The sequence below is a fragment of the Poecilia mexicana genome, unplaced genomic scaffold (genome assembly GCF_051168715.1).
Source record: "Poecilia mexicana isolate PSO_F unplaced genomic scaffold, ASM5116871v1 scaffold_6, whole genome shotgun sequence".
Lineage (NCBI taxonomy): Eukaryota > Metazoa > Chordata > Actinopteri > Cyprinodontiformes > Poeciliidae > Poecilia > Poecilia mexicana.
In genome coordinates this window covers 25,354,468-25,376,488 of record NW_028263375.1, presented here as the reverse complement: position 1 = coordinate 25,376,488, position 22,021 = coordinate 25,354,468, and the positions used below count along the sequence as shown (strand labels likewise).

The 22,021-nt window shown below is 40.7% G+C and overlaps 1 protein-coding gene across 3 annotated transcripts in view; it reads right to left on the bottom strand.

The window, feature by feature from the left end:
* Positions 1-3,987, bottom strand: part of shisal1b (shisa like 1b) — a 51,760-nt gene extending 47,773 nt beyond the window's left edge. Inside the window, exons 1-2 of one of the 3 annotated variants that reach the window (XM_014987451.2) lie at positions 3,319-3,987; positions 3,100-3,240 (exon numbers count right to left, since the gene is read on the bottom strand). The gene's annotated coding sequence lies outside the window, so the exon portion shown is untranslated. Of the gene's footprint in view, positions 1-3,099 lie in introns of all 3 variants that reach the window. The other 2 variants (XM_014987450.2, XM_014987453.2) reach the window with 2 other exon arrangements.
* Between the last annotated feature and the right edge of the window lie 18,034 nt (positions 3,988-22,021).

The window sequence follows — 22,021 nt, the reverse complement described above, 5'->3', positions numbered from 1 at the left end:
TGAATTTGAAATTCTCCACACTTTAAAATTTCACCTTGGGGGCTCCTGCCAAACCGCCTGTCACGACGGCTCTTTCAGCTCTGCCTCATCCAGTCGGAGTAGATGTGCGCCGTAAGTCCCTTTCTGGAACCATGGGGTGTGTACTAGAGGTGAATCAGGACGTTTCTATTGTGTATGAGGGTAAATATGAGTGCACATTATTGCTTTTTCAGTTCACTGACTCCTACTAGTCAGGAAAAGTCAATGAGCCACGAAGGACTTGCGATAGGCATCTCCGTGAATCAGCACATCGTCGTCTGCGAATTTAAGATGAGGTGACAGAAAGTGGCCTATTGACTGATGGTTGAGCTTCATTTTCCTGACCTCACATGTTTTCAGTCCCTCAGACGGAGCAGATTGTGACTGTGTGAATACAGACCAAGCACAAAACGAGCGCGAACAATCCTGCAGCGGAACAGCGCTGTTTTAAAAAGCTCGCTTTTCACTTCAGGGGTCTCTGCATAAACACGTCCCACTAAACATACACCAGCAATTCCCTGTCACTAAAACGAATAGACTGGAGGCTTATGCAATATCTCTCCTTTCGTGTCCAAACACTCGCGACCCAGAATAACTGCCTTATCACCCAACAACGAATATTTAAAGGAGTTCACAGCTCATTGCCACACTCGAGTCGTTATCAAAAGGCCTTCTTCACCGCCGGCGCCTGGGCCGACTTTCGCGTCTGCTCTTATCTTATCCATGCCAAAAAATGGCTGCAGGAAGGCTTTGTGATAAAAAGTGAGCATGGAGGGCCTTTGTTGGTTTCAAGGAGATTTACTCAGTCACAGAAGTAAACAAGGCCTGAACAATGTGAGTTTTTTTTAAGGCATGTGAAGTGAAAAACTTGAACTTCTTTCTGGTTGCTGCGATAGCCACAGCGGAGGCCACAGAGGGGGCTGGACGTTTTGGTTCATTGACGTTTTTACTGATCGTGCATTAATTTGTTCCTACAAGGGGGACATTTTGTTCCCACACTGACAGCCAATGATTTTGATTTATTTTTCTATCATTTCCTCATAGCATACTGTATTGAAATGCAGTAGGTAACATCTACCTGGTGAAGGTCATTATGGTTTAATCAGCAGGCAGTCTGTCGTGTTTAATGAGAATGAACGGACATCGGAACAGTCCGATACAAAGTTTTTATAAAATAACACTTAATTACAGTCAATGACTATTAGGGACACCTTACTAGAACCACACTGAACCTCTTATTACAGATTTAATAAGGTATCTGAAGTATTCATCGGATTATTGGTCCATACTGATATGACAGCATCGCTCAGATTTGTTTACTGCACATCTTTGACACAAAATGTCAGTCCAGTTACATCCCAGAGGGTCTCTGTTGGGTTGGGATCTGGTGATTGGAGGCTAGAGGAGTACAGTTAACATTTGGTCAAATTAAAGATGTATTTGGTGCTTTGAGACTTGTTACTGGATGAGTTCTCCTGCAGGAAGCAGCCATCTGAAGATGGGTAAAGTGTGGTAAAAAACTGATGGATATGGTCAGGACCGTTAGTCAAGTGAGTTGTGTCATTTAATGGATTATCAATCAGTACTGAAAGACCCTGATCTGTAGTTTCCACTGCAGAATAGCTAACCAAAGCCCATTGTTCCTCGTTGTGCTGCTCAGTGGAAATGAGGCAGAAGTGTGCCAAGAAAATATCCTTCACACCGTGGCACCATGACAACCAGCCTGAGGCGCTAATACCAGGAAGGATTAATCCATTTTCAACATCTTAATACTGCAGGTGAAAAGCAATGGCTTTGTGTTGTGATTTTGTTGACTTCCCATTGGCTGTTTTTAGCCAATGGGGTTACACCCAGTATGGGCATCTGCTGCTGTAGCACATCTACTTCAAGGTTCGTAATGCTGTGCGTTAGCAGGCTGTATTCTGGAAACATTGGTTGCAGTAAGTTATATAAACCACTTTTACATTTTTTTTTTTATCACATCCAAATACTCTGCTCAGTCTCCTCTGACTTGAATCAACAAGTCATTTTTGTCCACATTCATAGGACTTAGTAGTTACTTCCTCTTTCTTTAGACCATTTTCATTAAATCTTACATTGTTCGAAATGAAATTCATTTCAGATCTATTTGGTTTCCAACAACCAGACAACATTCGACGTCAGTAAATGTCCTTCCTTCCTGTTTCTGGTGTTCAGGTTTAACCTCAGCAGTCATCTCCATCATGTCCAGATGCACTGCTAACATGATTGGATTTATTTATTTTTTTGCTCTTGGTGCTAATAGAGGAGGTGCATCTTCTAAAAGGAAGGGAAGTCATGTACAGTTTGCTTGATATGATTGTAAGAGCAATTCATTTCGTATGCTTTCCTTAAAGGTAAGAGCAACAAACACTCCCTGTACAGCCACTTGCAGTCAGCACACTTACACACAGCGCTCACCTCCGTGCAAAATCACAAAAGCTTCACAACTCCTGCCCCGGGGCCAGTTTTTGCACAGGCAAGGGCAGGATATTTTTATTCCTTTTTTTCACAGAAGAAAAGAAAAAGCTTTTGTGTTGAATGAACAAAGGGAATTTCCTTCCTCAACTGCTTCTCTCCCTCTCACCATGGATCCTATCATATGGCACCGCGCGTCTTCCCACACGCCTGTTTCTAAGCTACCGGCAGCGTTGTCTGCCAATCCCGCTTAATTGCCTCCTGTGTAAAGTGACAGCTGATGAGCGAGCAATGAGAGGGAGCTGTCCTCGCCTGTTCTCGCTGATCAGAGCCTCTGCTGCCTTTCCAGGGGATAGACTCCACCTGAGAACAAGTCGTTTCTCCGCTTTGGGGGAATAAACAGTAACGCTGGCCTGGAGGGAAACTTCAACAACCAACATGGAAACTGGAGGAATATCACCAAAATGCACAAAAAAACAAACAAACATGTTCTCATTTACAAAACTACTATGTGAGGATGAATAAGTGAAAGCAGAAGGAAACAATGCAAGCTTGGAAGGGAGAGAAGTTTTTCAGAAGCAGAGGCAAGAAAAAAGAGAGAGAAGGAAATCACAGTCATCAACGTTTGATGCTTTCTTTACTTACCTTGCTCGATCCTGGAGAAAAAGAAAAGATCCTCAGCTGCTCCGCCGCTCCGCAGAATTGGCCACCCTGTTGCTTCTTGTTTCCTTCTTCTTTTGCTGCGTCTTCCTCACAAATAGATCCTCCTCATCCTCGGGCGCGGGGCTGAAATTAACAGCTCATAAGAGAACGCCAGAAAACACACCAGAGTGGAGAAGAGGAGAAGAAACACACTCTTCTCACCCCTTAGTCCTCCTTGGCAGTGTTTCCCCATCTGTCAGAGCGCAGCAACTGAAAGTGTGTGTATGTGTGTGTGCAAGAGAGAAAGAGAGAGAGAGAGAGGGAGGGAGGAGGAAATGATACTCAATGGGTGAGTGAGAGGGTGTGAGAGAGTGGAGGGTGATCCTCTGTACAGTACTCGCTCCGTCTGTCTGTCTGTCTGTCTGTCTCCGGCGCGCGCATTCCTTCCCGACAGAAGCCACGGGGTCGGCTGCTTTTGCAGCAGCCAGACTTGGCTTCCTCCTGAGGGAAAAAGACTTCCTGTTCGCTCTCTCCTCAACTTTCCTCACGGGGTGAAGGCGGTCTCAGTTTGGTGGTCTTCTCGTTTTTAATAATAATCCCCCTCTCTCTTGCAATCATACTCCTGCTCAACAGTCTCCAGTTTAGACTCGAGAGCATCCCAGCCAACCTCGATGTAATTTCCTCCTTTCCGGACGCAGCCCATGCAGCGGTTGCTTTTCTTATGAGGTATCTGCTGTGATTTTTTAAATTTTTTTTATTTAAATGCCCACTCTGTGACACAGCAGTTTGCATTTTCACTAGTTAATTTATTTTCTTTCATTTACGCTTGAGTTCAGTACGGAAATCTCACAAAATTCATTGAAAATTCTTGACTTTTAATGGCCAGAGAGTACGCGCTGAGGCTGCTCTCTGGCCACTTTATTAGGTACACCTGTTCGGCTGTTTAACACCAATCAAAGCATTTAGTCGTCTAGTAAATGCCATTTGCTGAAATTAAAATGAAACGTTAGAGTGAGGAATAGAGGAGGATTTATGTAACTCAGTCTTAGTTTTAGCTGCAACATTCAGTAGTGATTAAATCAACTAAAAATCAGACATGAACAAGTTTGTTCAGGCGGTAAGTCATTGAAAAACATCCTCCTTCTGCCGCTTGCTGTTGTCCTCTGACATCCTGATGTTGATCACATGACTCACGTGATGCGTTAAAAGTCTGTGGAATACACTAATTTTGATACAACTGGAAAAACTCCCTCACGCCTGTGCAAAAACACATTTTTAATCAAATAATTTTTTTTTTTTTATTGGCCTGTTTCCATTAAGCAAATTAAATTTTTTGTAATTCCAATTCGCACGATTATGCGGTGAATAGAAGAGCAGCTATTGTTACTGCTTTCACAATAGCAGCTCTCTGCAGAAGAGGCTTCTGAATCTGGACGTTTTATGTAGTTTCAATACACAAACTGAGTCGTGGTTCCCCTGACAGCCAGACAACAGGTGGTGCGGATCAGAAATGCCACTTCATTCCTAATGCACCTCAACACTGGAGCCTCACAGCACGCCTGCCAAACCCCCTCCTGCTCACCCATAATCCTACTGACAAACATAAATCAAACACCCTCATTAAATTTACAGATGACATCATTGTTAAAGTGCTGCTGCATGACAGGGCGCCGCCGTTCGTGGAGCAGGGACGACAATTGGGAAAAACAAGGAATTCTTTGAGGAACGACTTCAGGAGATTCAGCTCTGGATTTCGCTGGTGCAACTAGAGCAGGTTGGTAGATGCATTGGCCCCGGACCTCGAAGCTCAAACGGGGACGATCAGATCGGCAAACTGCATTTGCTGGACCCAAATGGCAGCCGTCCAGGACCTCTATAGACGGCGCTGCAGGCAAAGGTCGTCTCCAAGCCCTCCCATTAGGAGAGCAGGGTAGACACATCCGGCAGGATGTAGATCTGCAGATTCAAGAACCGTTTCTGTCCACTGTCTATCAGAGCTACATGATAAAAATGGCAACTAAGAACTGATTTCTGTAATTTTTACTCTCGGCTAAATCCTCGTTTTCATACTGGCAATATGCTACATTCAAATACACTTCAGTGTTTGTTTGAAGTTTTAATTAAATACCTAAAATATTCTTTTAATTGCTAATTGTCAATCACTATTTGCTTTTATGCAATATTAAATCTATCTTTTCCTTCTACAGAGACAACTGCGGTTAACGTTAACTGGATGTTATGAATACAAGTTTATTGTCGAAGCTGATTTACAATCTCTGGATTCACTTTTAAGAAATGAACCATAAACACAAAACTTGGACGAAATACAAAGATATATTAAAAAAATACAGTAAGCTGCAAATGTAATTTACTGGAATATAATTTAAATAACGATGGATACAATTTATGGGACCAGAAAAGAAGCCAACGCTCACATTTCATTTAAAAAAAAAAAAAAAAAAAACGGTCACAAAATTTTTACGGCAGTAGTAATGTAACATTTCTACATGTACAGTTGAAACCAGAAGTTTAAATACACTAAATTAAAAAAAAAAACTCGCTGTGTGGAGTTAAATAAATAACTAATTATAAGGATAATTTATGGCAATTCACTTGATTGATTCAGAATAATGTAAACTAAAAAACACAGTCATTAGGAGGAGATGCTTTTTGAGCCGTTTATTGACGTTAAGCTACTGATAATGGCGGCGACGTGTTCTTAGCCCTTTGCTAGCCACTGCTAAGTGCCCGTCTTGCAATGCTCCACTCGTTCCTGATGTGTCACTGCAGCTGAAAAGCCTAAGCGAGTCCCCTGAGCGTGGTGAATTCTGGGTCAGCATGCACACAGTGTGACAGATCAATGAGGTCCAACCCATTAGCGAAAGGTGATCAAAGGGTCAAGCTCACACTTTCTTCCATTCTGTTGATAAAGTGTCAAAATGTCTCTCAGAGTCGAACGCCAGAGCCAAGGTGACGATGACCCTCAGTCAGATGAAGAGTGAGTTTCTCGGAAGTTGGGAGAAACGGAGGGCAGGGGGGACATATGGCCGTATCGTCTTGAGCGAGCGACATCCCCGTGGAGCATGGTGGGCGCTGCTCCCGCACACACAACAACATGCAGGAGGAGGAAGAGCAGGAGGAGGAGGAGGGAGCGTTGTGGAGGGCCGGGTCCTGTCCAAGGGAAGATGAGCCGACAGGGCTGCCTGAAGCCCGTCTGTGTGGCGATCGGCCTGTATGATGTTCAGCCAGGAGGAAATATGCAGGGGAGAGATATAATGCGTCCTTTGAGTGCATTTGTGTCTCTGCGTGTGCACCTGAACGCCCCAGTCCATTTTTAGCACTTTCATCCGTGAGCCCAGTCCTGTTCCTGCAAGATTTAGTGCATCTCCAGCTACTTAGTTAATGAGTGGGATGACCAGTGTCGAATCAGATCTCTGTTTACTCTGCAATTTCCTTCTTGTGAGCGAAAAACAAGCAGGAGGCTATTGTGCAACCGCACAATATCATTCTATCTGTCTCCGATGATGAAATTCTTGCAGGAATTTAAACGGAGCCCCTCCACCCACAGCGGCATGAAGTAAACATTACACATTTCCTTCAAATCCTCATGAAATATTGAGTCGCTTGAAATGTGCATGGAAAACCAGCTCGTGATGTACGAATGCAAAGCTGCGTGGCTTGTTCATCCGTCTCAAGATAATCCCTGCGATGACTTGTTTCGCATCTTGTGACGTTAGATGAGTCATTCGGCACCTGATGTTCCCCCCCTGCAGGTGGGAGCGTTCGCTACGGAGAGGAAAAAAGCCCAAAGTTGGTTGGTGACCACGCTCAGGTGTGGGGTCATGTTTATGACAGGCTCCTTGTTTTGAGCGTCTTCCAAACAGCTGGGGGTCGGTAACGACACGACTGGGCGCCGCGTTTTGAAGTGTGTGTTCTTCTGAAATAATGCTGGACTTGGACAAAAGGATGAATTTATTGCGGAAATCAACTAAAAACCCATATGTTCAGAATACAGCTGCGAACTTAAGTGAATATTGTCACCCTGAAATAATGACCTAAGTCAATGTTTTTGGCAAAAGGGGGAAAAAAAATCACAAGGTTGATTTGAGTTAGGCCATTGTTTTAGGAAGGTGATGATGTGGTTTACTTTACTGCATTCAGTTTGTTGTTGGTTGAAGTCTATCAGCATCCAATATCGTAGATATTTGGACAAGATATAGATTTTGTCCAAATCCTTATTCATTGTTAATTTGGCTGCCTGCTTCATGACGATGATTTCCTGCATCCTTTCAAACACCTGACAGTTTAAAATCAGACTGATGTTTGGAGTACGGCTGCAACGACACATCCGGCTTTGAGGCAACGTGGAGTTTCATCATGACGACAAAGAGTCTTTTTTTTGTTGCTGTTCACTGGTTTTCATATGTTTTTATAGAATCTGTAAATAATTCTTGTATCTGTGTGTGTGCTGTTTTACATGGGGATTAAATTTGAATTTATCTTCTGTCTGAGTAAAAACACTCAGACAGTTTGAGTTTTTTTTTCCTTTGGGGATGTTCAAGAGAATTAAAAGTGGTGTTTCTAAAAGCAGAGACCATTACACCAACAGCAGTGTTGACACAAATATGATTTGAAGTCTTTCAAAAGGAAGAACTAAATAGCACTTATTTGGAAATTCATGTCTATTTTTTCAATCTCTGTAATATTTTTTCCATCGTTAAAGCCCCAGGCAGAAGACATGGATTATATTCTCCATTTAGAAACCTGAAGACGGCGGGTTTAAGAGACTGATGTAAAACTTAGCAGAGCTGTGACTTAGCGTCTTGCAGCTGACGCTACAAAGTGCTGCGGTATTTATAAGACAGAATGTTGATAAGTCTTTCTCTGGGGGCCGCCTCACGGCACAGACGGAGGTCAAACATGGAACGGGGAATTGTACAAACCCCCACAAGTCATTGCGTGTCCTCTGGTGTTCGGATGAAAACGGATAACAGGAAAGTACGCCGCGAAGCTACGTTTTTATTAAGAAGAAAAGTGAATAAGACATAAAAGTTTTCCGATTACTCATCAGAGTTGATGTGTAACTATTCTGGCTGAAGGTGTTGCAGTTTTGTATAAAACTCTCGATTGCGATTTTGACATGTTAATGTGGACCAAAAACAAAAAAAAAACACAAAAAAAAACCCCAATGAAATAAACCTCTCTGTTGGAAAATCTTCCGACACACTGGTCGCACTTTTCCTAATTTAGTGGAGTGTGTTTTCCTCATTGCCTGAAAGCTGTAAACCTCATTCTAAAAGCAATGGGGTGTCACCTTTAATCGGCAACTGCTAGATTCAATCACAAGTCGTTTAGTCGTTTGAAACGCTCCAAGATTGCCAGAACAAACCAAACAAACCTCATCGTGCCTCGGAAAGGTTGGGCCGGTGCACCACACCGTAAGTCGTTGCTTCATTTAAACATTTGGACAAGGTTTGAAACACACACACACACACACACACACAATAACACCTATTTTCATAACTTCATTTATCGGCATTTATTTACAGATTAAGTCGATGCCAAGTCAAGGTTTTACCCGAGGACGTCCCTGCATATCAGGCTTAAGGGAGAAAAAGTTTTTTTTTTTTTGCTTTGTGGAGCAAACAGGCAAAAATCTGTCCTACCCACAATCTGTAAAACTGTTCAGGAAAGAAATAGCAAGTCTTTTAATCACAGTCAGAGGTTGGAGAGGAAGGTTAGAGCTCCAGAGCTGTTTTTTTCCTCGCCGCTAATTTATAAAACAAAAACCAGCAAACAGCAGAAAAGAGGCCGAAGACGGCCCGAAATATTGGAGAACATACGAGATGTTTCTGATTGAAGTTTTATTTTAGCAAAGTGACATTTTCTAACCCAGCAGTTAACAAAACTGGATCATGAAAATGATTCGAACTCTAAAACCAGACTCTTAAAATCCCCCCCCCAGCCTTTATTTTTTTTTTTTTTTTTTTTTGGGGTGTTTTTTGTTTAGGGTGTTTCAACATTTGACTTCATTTCCCTCACCATAAAGATCACATTCAGTGTTAAAAAGCTATGAATATCAAATCAGGAGAAGTTGCTTATAAGCATTTAATAACCATTTAATTTGCCCTCTCTGCAGTTTGAGCCCAGACTGTAGCCATCCTTATTTCAGCCAAAAATCCTTCAGGCATGTCACGTCTTAAAATGACCCAGGAACTTAATTTCATTTTAGATCCACAAACTGAAAACTAAACTGAAAAAAATTAGACAAAATAACACATTTTTACTCTAAAGTGGAAGAATAAGGCAGCTTCTTTTTTTTTTACTGTAACTATATTATTTCCAACTCTGAGTGAACTTGTTTTTTTGTTTTGTTTTATTTTGCTTTTGATTTGGTTGCAAAATTACCCTTTTGTGTTTGCTCCGATTCTGAGCTGGAATTAAAACTAAAAGCCAAGTGGATAACGCGCGTTTTCACAAGGCACAGCTCCTAAAAATAATTTTCCATAAATAACATTTTGTGTCGAGCTAATGAGATTCTGAATAAATTAAATCTCCAAGTCACTTTTTGTTATGCTTTCCTAAATCCATGCACAAACGGTGAAAATGTCTCGTGTCTAGTTCAAGTCGTCTCCCGCAGCAGGTGAAGTGACAAACTGGTCCTGGCATCGCACTAAAATAGCTTTGCTGTCTCAAAGTTATTCTGTCTGAACACTAAAGTCTCAGAACTGTCATCGTGTTGCAATGCGTCAGGTCAGCGACGGATTTTTTTCCCTTTCTTTTACAGCTCTCTCTCATCATGTCACAACTTATTTTCTGCTCTTTGAACACAAAAAGAAAAAAAAACAACATGGTAAACTCAGCTTGTGTCAAGTTTTTATTCAAACAAACAAACAAACAAAAGAAAGAGCTGTTAAACTATTGTGAACACCAGTTATTGGTTACTTCATTGATGCGACAATAAGAAAAAAAAAAAAAAGTGCTGATAAATAGCCAACACTCACAAAACTTTCTACTGATGTAACTGTCAGATTTTGGGGGATTTTGTGTGGATAGTTTTCTGCTTTTACCCCAGCTTTCCACCAGAGGTCGCTGGGGAGTCAGAACCGTTGGTGCGACCAGGTGCGCCTGCACACCTGTGAATCATCAGGTTTTCACTGGGAGTCCATGAGAAACTGGCTGCCAGTTCCTCCTGTGTTTCTCTGCCTCTCCAAAAGGCAGCGAAACACAGGAGTTAAAGTTTCCTCTTGGGATTTTCTGCCAGAACTTCCCGTCCGTTCAACCTGTCCGCCGTCCAAACTCTCCAGTTCATCATCGCATTCTCCAGTAACAACCACACAGACCACTTCACCTTTTTAAAACTTTGTCCTGGTATCCTGACAGTATGTGAGTCAGGCACTTAGCTTAAGAAAACCACGACTTAATGTCAACCACGGGTAATTCAGAGACATAGTAGGAGGCAGTAAACAATCTGACAAGCAGTCCTTGAAATCAAGAGGAACATATCTTGTGAGAAGTGATTACTTGATGGGTAGCAGGTGCACTAAACAGCTGCTAAGGTAAGATTAATAATTTCATAAATCTGCATCCACACAGGCTCTGGAACGCCAATGAAAAATGCTGTAATAACTCTTCCACACATGTAGGTGGCAGCAGTGACAACATTTGCAAAAGAAGAAGATCCTGAACATTGCTAAAGCAGTGCCAGGCTAAAAAAAAGATTCTTGAACATTAAATGTGTTTAGCCTTTCTTCTTATAGTCGTTATTTTGTTAACACCTGAAGTTTTATGGAAACAGTCAGAACAGACAAGGTAGAAGTGAAAAACCAGCACAAACGCAGCACTGCTGCATTTTCTAGAACATAAAGTGATCGCGTTATCGTTTCAAATCCTCTCCAGATATCCAGTCTATACATGAAAATTCTTGCCAAAAATCCAAGGTCAGGTTATTTAGCCAAATAATGTTATGCTCATTTGCAATTAATTATATATTTTTGCAAATATATTCCTTGAAATTCACTTTTTCTTTTTTTTTTTTTTTTTTTTGAAATTCTGACTTTTATTTATGTTTTGAACATACTCAGAAAATAAAGAGGTGAAAAAGCACGTCAGAAGACGGAGGACCCCTCCATGAAATATTCAGCATCTGTCAATTGCATATTTGCTTCTTCCATTCCCGTCTGCATGGAAAACGCTCAAAGCACCATCACCTGTCATTATATGTTGCTTTGAAGCCTCGGTGCGGAGAAAATCTGTCAGTCAAACTGGTCCACTCAGGGTCCAGCTAAATTTTGCATGAGCCTCTTTTCTTGTGGGGGGCAAAGCTTTCAGGAGGAATTTATGTGAAAATCCACTTTGGGCTAAACCCAACAAAGCTTCGCTCGCAGTCACCGACACGGATGAGATGTTATTGCCGTCGTAAAGCACCAAAATTACTTTTGTGTTTGTGAATGAGGATTAAAACGTGATTGCAGCAATCATTCACCCTCCTCCCCTCTGGGATTAGGCTGTTTATTTGTGCAAAAAAGTTTTATGGTTCTTCACCTCGAAACGACTCGTGTCATTTGCGGTGATTGACGCCTTCGCTGTCGATTTGCTTCTGGATAATTAGTGAGAAAACGGCACGGGGATTGCCAGCCATGAGATCAGTTCGACTCTGTGTCAGACCCACAGATTTTTTTGTCTTTGAGGGATCAATAATAAATTACCAAAGCAATTCAGGACATCAGGCTGTAAACATGGAGGCTTGACAGAGGATTGAAGCTTGACTGATAAACAGCAAAGGTGAGTTATGATATGCCTTTTCTTTTTAAAGGCAAATCTTTCATCAGAGCTACATTTTGAAAAAGAGGAGGAAATCATTTTTGATGGCACCATGGCAACATGCCAAGCAAAAAATATTAAGCTTCAAATTAAAACCAAAGCTCATTCTGGAATCATCCCAGGCATGTTTAATAACTCGCAAATCTCTGTTGTTTTGTTGTTATATCCGACAAGGAGAGAAAACACCAGAAGCTCTGACTGCATTTGCCTCAGCCTGTCTATCAAAACCTGTTGTCAACCAGAATGCACTCAGAGAACAGATACAGATCTTACTCATGTTTCAGGTTCTGACCACACAGAACGCTCCAATTCCAGACTGACCGGCAGCAACAAGGAGCTTCCAGTCACCTAGATCCGCTTTCGCGTCTTATTTCATAAAATGAGTATTATATAACAAACGGCTCTCACGCTGATTCCTGCACTTGTACTTTATGCGAGTTGGGAAGTTATGAGACACAAACTGACCTTCTCACCCCCTTCGCTTTCCAGAAATCCAATTAGCTGTTGCCAAACTTTAAAACGCTCTCTCTCGCCCCGTCTCTACCTGCTCCGAGCCTCGCTACCTTTCTTATCAGGAGAGACCTCTACGTCTCATCGAGCTCGGTCATTACAGACGTTTGCAGCCACACTTTGAAGTCTTGACGCGTTTAATTCACCTGCAGTTACTTCATAATAAAGTCTTCATTTGTGTACTTTGCATGTCTTACATGCAAAGTACACATTGCACAGAGCAAGAACATGAGCATAGACATCGGTTAAACACAGATCCTAAATTTAATGCATGCGTTTCTTTCGTCTAAAAGTAGAACCCAGCATTTTATGGCTTTTCTTTTTAAGAGCAAAGAAGCAGCTGACAATCTGAATCTTTGGGCTGTCATGAGGGGCTTTTAGGAGAAGTGCACCCAGCAGCGTTCAGGAACCTTTATATTGTGTTTACATGTGAGGCTTTTAAAGACGAACATATCCAGGGGGACTTCAAATGACTTAATAGCTCTGGGACACGGCCGCACAACTGTCAATAGCTTGTGTGGGGACGACGTCTTTGTCTCTCTCAGCAGCTGCCACCAGAACAAAAGCCGTTTGCTAGAAAGATTTGAGGTTTTGAATAGTACCGCGTAAAAACCCTGAGATGTTTGCGCACCTGCTCTCCTGAGGCAGCTAACAATGTACGCGCTTTAAAAAGATGGCGGAGTTACTGTGAAGGGACTCTTTGCGCCTAAAAAAATAACTAATTTGAAGAAGATTCATATAATTTGTGTATTTCCTTTTTATTTATTTATTTTTCTTGTGGATAAATGCAAATTCAGCACCAACAACAGGGTGAGGTTGCTAGAAGTGAAGTCAAGTTTATTTGTTTGGCACATTCCAGTAACAAGGCAGTTCAAAGTGCCTTACACCATAAAAACATGATGCAGTAACCAATTATGCAAAAGCAATAAGCATAAAAATGCCATCATCAAAATCAGCCCGCGCTGTTAGCTTAGGATTCATTGTTAGGAGAGCATTTATCACTGCTGGTGCCCATTTTCTCCACATGCAGTCTGTGGCGAGGAAAGAGGAAGAACGTCGCTCCGCTCCTGCTTTCATGCTCTGTGACGTCACGGCGAATCCGATGGTGGCGGCCGGTCCTCTGAAAATGGGTTGATTGATGCTGTGCATTCTGGGATTCAGAGTCTCCTTTCTCTCCTCTGTGTGTAGTTCAGTCAAATGATGAACTGAGCAACTTTTTTGTGAACCAATCATTTTATGGATAAAATCTGCTTTTCGAATGTAAATTTGTGCTTCACTTTATTTTTGTCAAATATTTTGAAAACTATGCATCGTTCTCTCTTTCCAATTTACAATAAAGTCCTACCTTGTGTTTATTTATCATGAAAGTTGAATAAAGTTGCTTCTTCATCACATCAAATCCTAACAAAATAGTTTGACGTTTAATTGTAATGTGACAAAATGTGAACAGTTCCTGCTTTTGAAAGGAAAAGTGACACAATTTAAATAACTCAGTAAATATTTTTGATTTATTTTACGTGTTCGACATGCATAGCAAGCTAATGTTAAGGTGTGATTTAACACAAAGAGCTCTTCCATCTGTTAACTAGAAATTGAAATATTGAACCTGTAACATCTGAAGGTTTTGTCGATGTTTTTGTAAAGATGCAGATTCAGGATGACAACCTCTTGTCAGGCTGCCAAAGACTCAAATGAAGGCGAAAATAATTACGTGATGATCTCACTTGGTAATCATCATGAAAAAAAAAAAAAAAGCACAAATTTTTTGATTGCCAATTTTTCTGGGCCCTGGCTGCTCCTGGCGAATTTCTGCAGAGGAGCTGGCTCTTTTTCGTACAAAAATATGTCTGCAAGAACATTGCAACCTCACCACAAAATCCGCAGGTAATTCATGCAGCACTTTAACTTTAGAGTTGAAGTGCTGCCTCTGCAATCAAAAAGAAAACTCATATTCTAAACTCATGGAGAAGCCAAGAAAAACTTAAATTACTGCAGCTGACAAAATCCTCAGACATCTGCTCTACAGCAGAAGTCTGTTTATCACTTTTGAAATGCTGTCAATTTAAAGTCTGCTTTTCTGTCTTTGTCTTTTGCTACAAACACACGCACGCGCACACACACACACACAGAAATCTTCAAATCATCAGAGGAAACCTATTTAGAGGAACAGAGGCCTTTTACATCTGGGACAAAGCTCTCTATGCCGAAATTGTTTTTGATTGGAGAGGGAATAATTATTAGCACTTAAATTGTCAATCAGTTCAAGAGACTTTTCATGTGATTGCATAAGAGTCCTTAAAAGCCGCCCGGGTCTCTTCAAGAGCCCGACAGCGAGCGAGAGCTCACCCTGCCCAATGAGATCAGTGGACCTGCAGGAAGCAAGCGGAGCACGATGTGCAGGGGCGAAGACTTCACCTCTGACCTCTGACCTGGTGCTTTGGAGCATCTTTGAGACAAAAACAGCTAAATCTGGTTTAGGTAACGGAAATGCATCATGACACAACAGCTCAAAGAGGCTGATAATACTTAGCCTTTTTCTTAATTCATACTTCCTTAGCTCCAACCAGATGTGAATGAAAAGCTAAACTGAGGCATTTTAAATGATGATAAATTAGCATAAGTCCAAAAGTGAGTTTCTTAAAACGAGCAAAATGTTTTCTTTAAGGAAGTTAGACAAGAGGGTACTAATTTTAGATTTTCTCACAGAATAATCGACTTAAAATAATAATAATAAATAATTACTTACAATTCCAAGTATTTATGTTTTGTTAACCACATTTTCTGCATTCATTTTAATTTTACAATAAATAGAACTGCAAACATCCAGTGACCTTCACTAAAAACCAACAATTTATACAATTTAATAAAAAAACAAAATAACTATATTCCATGCCCTGCTACTGAAAATGCACAAAATTTTATTTCCAGACAAACAAAATAAAAAAAAACAATCTACCCAAAAAGAATTAGGAAAATGTATAATCCCTTTTTATGTTTTGAATATTTACAGATTCCTTTAAACAAAAATCTGATTCTTTTGCTCGACTGCTCTACATTAAAGCCTCTTTAACCCTTTAAAGTGTTAAAAGCTGGACGTAGCGGAGAGGAATCCAACCCAGCATGTGGGATTTACGTGCTGAAACACTGCAGGTCATTTCCAATGACATGAGTAATTCAGATATTGATTCCCCTAAACCAGAATATTGACATCTCTGTTGTGCATGCTGCACATCTGTCTCATGATATCATGTTTGTGCCTCGTCTCTCCGGGTCTGTTTGACCAGGCGTGCGCCGTGTGGATGAGCGATGACCTGTGTTTGCTCCAGCGTGGTTGTCGGTGGGGAGCCGGCTGATTAGAGTCACAGGACATTTGCTGAGCGACTCCTGGAAGGTCATGTGTGGCTGATGCTGACGAGACCTCTGGCAGATGAGATATAGACTCACAGAGTCGCCGTGAAAACCTCGAGATCGTTGAGAACATTTTTACTTCCTGATTAAACCAATCAAAACCGTCCTGAAGTACACACACAAGTACCTGAATAAATTTCTCACAATGGGACAACTCATCAAATCCGTAACATGCAAGGCCTCCTGAGTAGCTCTGACTTAACCATGCAGAACTGATTTCATGGCAGCAACAGAGAAACAGTGAAGACTTTTGTTTGAACACGAGACATTTCCTAAAACTGATAAGCAGTGGAAAAAAACAACGCTCAAATCAACAATTTAACCTCAGCTCAAAGTCATGCAGGAAGGATTTTCAGCTGTATGTTGCACAACAACACATCTGCTGCTCTGTCATTGATTAATAATTGATTACTGCTCGTAAGTGATGCTCACTGTTCATCTGCCTACAAAATACCAAACAAACTTAAACAAATTTTACATTATCAGCTCGAAACAGACGCCGTAGTACCAATTTAAGATGCTTATTTAGATGCAAATATAATGAGCTCAAAGCACTGCAGAGATATAATTGTTTTTCCAACAGAAACTTCAACGTTTTTTTTTTTTTTTTTACTTTACCTCAGTTCACCAATCAGGATGAAACTTGGACAAAGTTGAGTTTTTCAACACAACAATACATCCAAACACACATTAAGTTGCGTTTGGAAATGAAGAAAAACTGTAACATGAATGCCAAAATGCATTTTTTTCATTTACAACTTTAAAAAGTATATTCTTTGTGATTTTCCTGTTAAGTAGGGCTGGTTAACTTAATTATTGCATCTACAATCGATGAATATTCAATTATGATACTAATAAATGTCATAGTACATAATAGAAATAAAACAAATATTGCATCATATATATTTTGCGAATGCGTAGGTAAGTAAGTTGATGCTGCAGGCCTTTTAAATTTATACAATCCTTGGTATGTGTCAAATTTGCATCAATAGGCATCCAGGCCAAATGGCCTTTCCAGATCTCAGCTGATAAAGTAGACAAATTAAAAAAAATATCCAGCTGGAATGTTCTTGATGACCAAGTGCTTTCTGTGTAACTTTCTAATGAATGAAATATTTCAGGAGGAAATCTTTATTCATTGCATAGTGGAATGCATTGAGAACAAAATGACATAAAAATGATCAATGTAAGCCAGGCTTATCCCACAGAGATCTGGATTTACAATCACTCAGGATAAAAGTGGAAAAATCAAATCACAGGCCGATCTAACACCAGTGAAAACACGTCAAGACGAATCTCAACGGGGCTTAGTGTGTGTGGCCTCCATGTCTGACCTTCCTATGACGCCTGCGGATGATCCTCATACTCCCGATGTTCTCCTGAGGGTTTTCCCTCCCAGATCTGAATTAAAGCATCAGTCATCTCTGGGACAAGTGGCGGCGGCGGTGGATGGAAGGAGACATGAGGTTCCAAATGTGTGCTCTATTGGATTCAGGCTTGGGGATCGAGCAGGCCAGCCCATCGCCTTCATCGAACAGGAAGTTGTGACGCACTTCAGCCACATGAGGCCCAGCATTGTCATGCTCTAGAAGGAACAAAGGGCCCCACTGCACCAGCATATGGCCTCACTATGGGTCTCATCCTGGCGCGCCACGGCAGTCAGGATGCTTCACATGGAGATATGTGCAGAAAATGTAGAATACAAAACTAACCTTTACGCAAGGAAATCCCTTTGTTGTACAAAAGAGTTGATCCTGAAACTACAGAGCAGGATAACACCAGTGGGGTTTGATTTAAAAGCTTCTGTTAACGTCTCTTAACCTGGATGAATTAGGAAGGAGCACATAAAGCATGCTGACTCACTTACACCCACTACAGACATCTTGGCTTTTTAGGATTGACTTGCTTCTGCGTGTGACCACTGTGAATAATGTTTCATGTTCCACAACCACCAGACATCACTTGGGGGGGAAAGAAACTCCTCAGTCCATCATTTCTGCCACACTAAAAATAATACATTTTTAATCCAGAATCGGTGCCTAGCATCAGGTTTCACCATAAATGAGATGGAGGGTGGCTGCTCAGATTTACTGAATCTGTCTCGACGCTCGTACGTTAATTACAGTAGACGGGTGTCCTTGATGGTCGGCCAAAAATCATGCAATAAAAAGACGCGTGCTCCTTTGTGATTCTGTGCCGTGCTGAGGCTTGGCTTCATAGGACAAGGCTCTCCAATCCTCCAAGAACAAATCATCAACTCCAAGATCATTGTGAAACCAACAATATAATTTTAACAGCTTAAGGGAAAGAACAGGGAACATGGAGTACAGAAGGAGGCAATTAAATTTTAAAGAGCCTGATGATAACTGTGTATCAGAAGGGCGCCTCTCCAAGATCTACAATAAATAAGTTCTATGTATTGGCAAAGATTTCAATTGGAGTTTTCAAAAAAAAAAAAAAAAATCTAATCATTTCCAGTTTGTGTCCAATCAAACGCAGCTCTACGGTAACCTGCTTGCTGTGTCGGTCTTAGGAACAAGGTTCCAGCACGTTTCTCCTGTTCCAGACGCTTCAGGGCTCAAATTACCAGAGTCACGAGCTCGACGTATAGATGTATTGAAATATCTGCCATAAAAATCCAAATCAGATGGAGAGATGATGGCTGATGGAAGAATGGCTGAGAGGACAACCCGTTGGTTGGGTGGACTGGTGAATCGTTTAGGTAATGGGACAATGAAGACGAGTCCATACCAATCCAGACCTGAAAAATATTTAAATAAAATCTTTTTTTTTTCTCCAAAATATTCTAGACAATGTTGAAACAGTCAGTCCTATACAGCACACCCGTGCTATGGCTATTTTAGCCCAGTGCTTAGGCTTTCTTCTAAGCCAGAATGACTTGGAAGGAATCCAGAATAAAAGGAGGTTTACTTTAAGACGTGTTGTTGTCATTTCTCTCATTGTGATGTGTTATGAATATGTTTTCCTCGTAATACGGCACATTTTAACACTGTGAATGGAATGCTTTTCCATGAGCTTTTAATTTTATTCCTGGCTGTCATTTGCGCGAGTTTCCACTGTACCGTCCAAAACTGTGCTGTTTATATAATTACATCCTCCGAAGCTGAGAAGGTCACCCTGACTGCAGAATTATTTTTTTATAGCTTTCACCCATCAGAAACAGCTGTAATCTCAGTTCCTGATAGCCGTTTCTGGGCTACATTTCTAATCTGGTATTTTGAGGTTGTTCTGGTTTCAGAAAGAAAGGTCCCTGAAAGTTACCCTAGAAAAAGGTTCCTGCAGTGGAAATGCACCATAGACCACAGAAATGGACATTAATAAAATAATTTATATATATCATAAAATGGAGACATGATACAAGCCTCTGTCTCTGTCCTGAATCGCCAGCAAGGCATCAAGATTTCTCCCAAAATGCAGAGAAAGTGTTGAACGAAAATCAGATTTGCAAATCCTCTACGCCACTCAGTGTAAATGTAATAAGTGCATCAAATGATGAAATTTTCCAGCACCAGCAGCTTCATCTGATGGGTTGAATACGATCCAAAAACACAGTTGCTTTCACATTGTTTATTAAAATAAAGCAAGAGGAATGCGCTTCACTCTGCTGTCACGTCCTGTTTGGTCAGTCTGATCGGCGCTTTACGTGTTCGAGTTAGTATTGCGGTGCGGTAGGGAAACTGAAAAAAAAGAAAAAAACTGCACTTTTAATCACGGAAAAGTGTTCAGACTCAAACCTCTGCTGAGTGAACTGTGACACTGTTTTTCAGGATCGCCTTGAGGAAAGGTGAGATTAGCTTTGATCTGACACACACACATAAAGACACAGAGAGACACGCCACCAGATAGATTGTGTCTTGTCTTTTATCTGTTTTCACTCTTTGATTCCATTTGTCAATTCTTCAGACCTAATCTACCTCTGGGCCAGCGTTTTGTCTGCCTCAGCGGGAGCGTCTTGCTGAATAAAACAAATCCTGGCCTCTTCTAATCTTGCAAATAGCAAACAAAGTGATTTCAATTCGACTTGTCATAAATCACTAAACATTAAATCCACACGACACAAGACAGAAGTTGCACACGAGTATTGAGCAACACCACGATGTCGGTTTTTTATCAACTCACATATACATTTACATAGGTTTCTATATATAAACAGTAATTTAATTTTATTTCACGTATTTTTCATTTCTGTTTGTGAACATAAACGGGAATATCAACACCAGCAACAGCAAGATACACCAAAAATATTTTTACATTTTTATTTATTTGTACTGTAAACAATAGCTCACTGTAAGTATAACTTGCAGTTTAAAGTTTAAAAAAATACATTCAAAAGCAGCGACCCACACATCATGATTAATTTTAACTCTAACACAGCCTAAGTGGCAAAGAGGCCTTGTGTTAGAGCCTAAATGTTGAGAGAGCAGCTAGGTTGTGAAAGTGGGTCAGACGTTTCCTCAGTAACTGTGGGTCAAGAGATGGGTCAGAGTTCCTGACTTGCTGCTGCTGCTGGGAATGTTTGAAGCAACGTGGATCGGACTTCGAAAAAAAAAAAAAAAAAAAAGTAGCATGTTTACCAGGTAGTTTTTTTAATTATAATTTTTTTAAATGGCTTTCAATGTAGCCTCTGAAAATGACCACGTTCTTTAAAAAGTATTACATTGGTGTAATGTAATGAAGATAAAGGCTGGGATTTGGGTCTTGTTCAGCTGCAGAATGGAAATTGAAAGACAATAAACTGATTTTATGCAGCTGACCCAGTTATAATCCATCCAAACTGTGCGGGACAGAAAGTTTTAATATGTACAGCAAATCATTGCAAGTCATAAATGTGTTTATTTCTTGTCTGGACTTCTCATTTGTCTCCAGCAAAATAAATAAATAAACGAATAAAGTAGGAATTTCCTGATCCAAACACATGTCATCACATGTTGATACCATCGCTTTGACTTCTAACATTTAATAACAACAAATATGATAATCTAATTGATTTCTCTCGTTTTCTTCAAATGTGTAGAGTTTCGTTTGAATGCCTCTCAGTTCCTACGTTCACCAAACCTGACAAACATCAGCAGCAGGACGTCTGCAGATCAGTGGAGGTGGATGAAGATTTGGCAATGTCCTTCCTCCCCGATACATGCACTGATGCACCTGAGGGGGGGAAGAGACGCCCGGTGAAGCTTCATTATTCACGGTGGATGGCAGAGCGCCGACAGCGTGCGGATAAAGAAAAGCTTCAGCTTCAGAGCAAACACGCAGCCTTGTGGAGTGAGAATAACAATGAGATGAGCGTTGAAAGTGGTTAACAGGGTGAGAAACGTGCTGCTTGTTGCGGGAGAAGATCGTCTAGTCTCAAATACGCTCATTAGGCGTACGAAAGGGGGCGATACCTGTAGAGTCACGGGGTGAATCAATCCACACCGAGTTAATTTTCTCTACAAGTCAATTACGGTATTTGTTGCTTCCCGTATCATGTATAGAAATGATTAAAACAAAAAAGGAGAGACATAGACATCTGGATAGGGTCAATCAGAAAGCAAAAAAGCTCCCTCTATAAAGATATTTAAAAAGCTTAAAATGAACCAATTAATTTTTTGCAGTAGAAAAATTGGTAACACTTTATTTGAAGGGGGTTGAATAAGACTGTCATGACACCATCATAAACATGACATAACATTACTGATATAGATTTGTTATAAAAGTATTACTGATTGCACTTTAAAAATTAGGTAACTTTATGTTATTAAAGGTAAAGTTTAAACAGTAATGATTTCTTGGGTAATGTCAAGTTGTCATAACAGACATTTTGAATAATGTCAACTTTGTATTAAAAGTGTCATAATTTACCGAATGACGCTTTATGACAACAGTCATAAACATTCATGAAGACTTATTGATGTTCATGACAGGTGTTTATGACAGTGTCATGTCAGTCTTATTCAACCCCCTTCAAATAAAGTGTTACCGAAAAATTTAACAGTGAAACAAATCATTGTCTCTTTTACTTGGTTATTGCCCTTAACGTTTAGGTTTTCAAAGTTTCTAGGAACTAATTACCCTTGGCTTCCTGTTTCCCAGGGGAATAAATATAAGGTGACACAGAGGAACATTTCTTTTAGCCACTACCCAATAAACTAGACAACGACTTGAGTTTTTAGTGCCATCA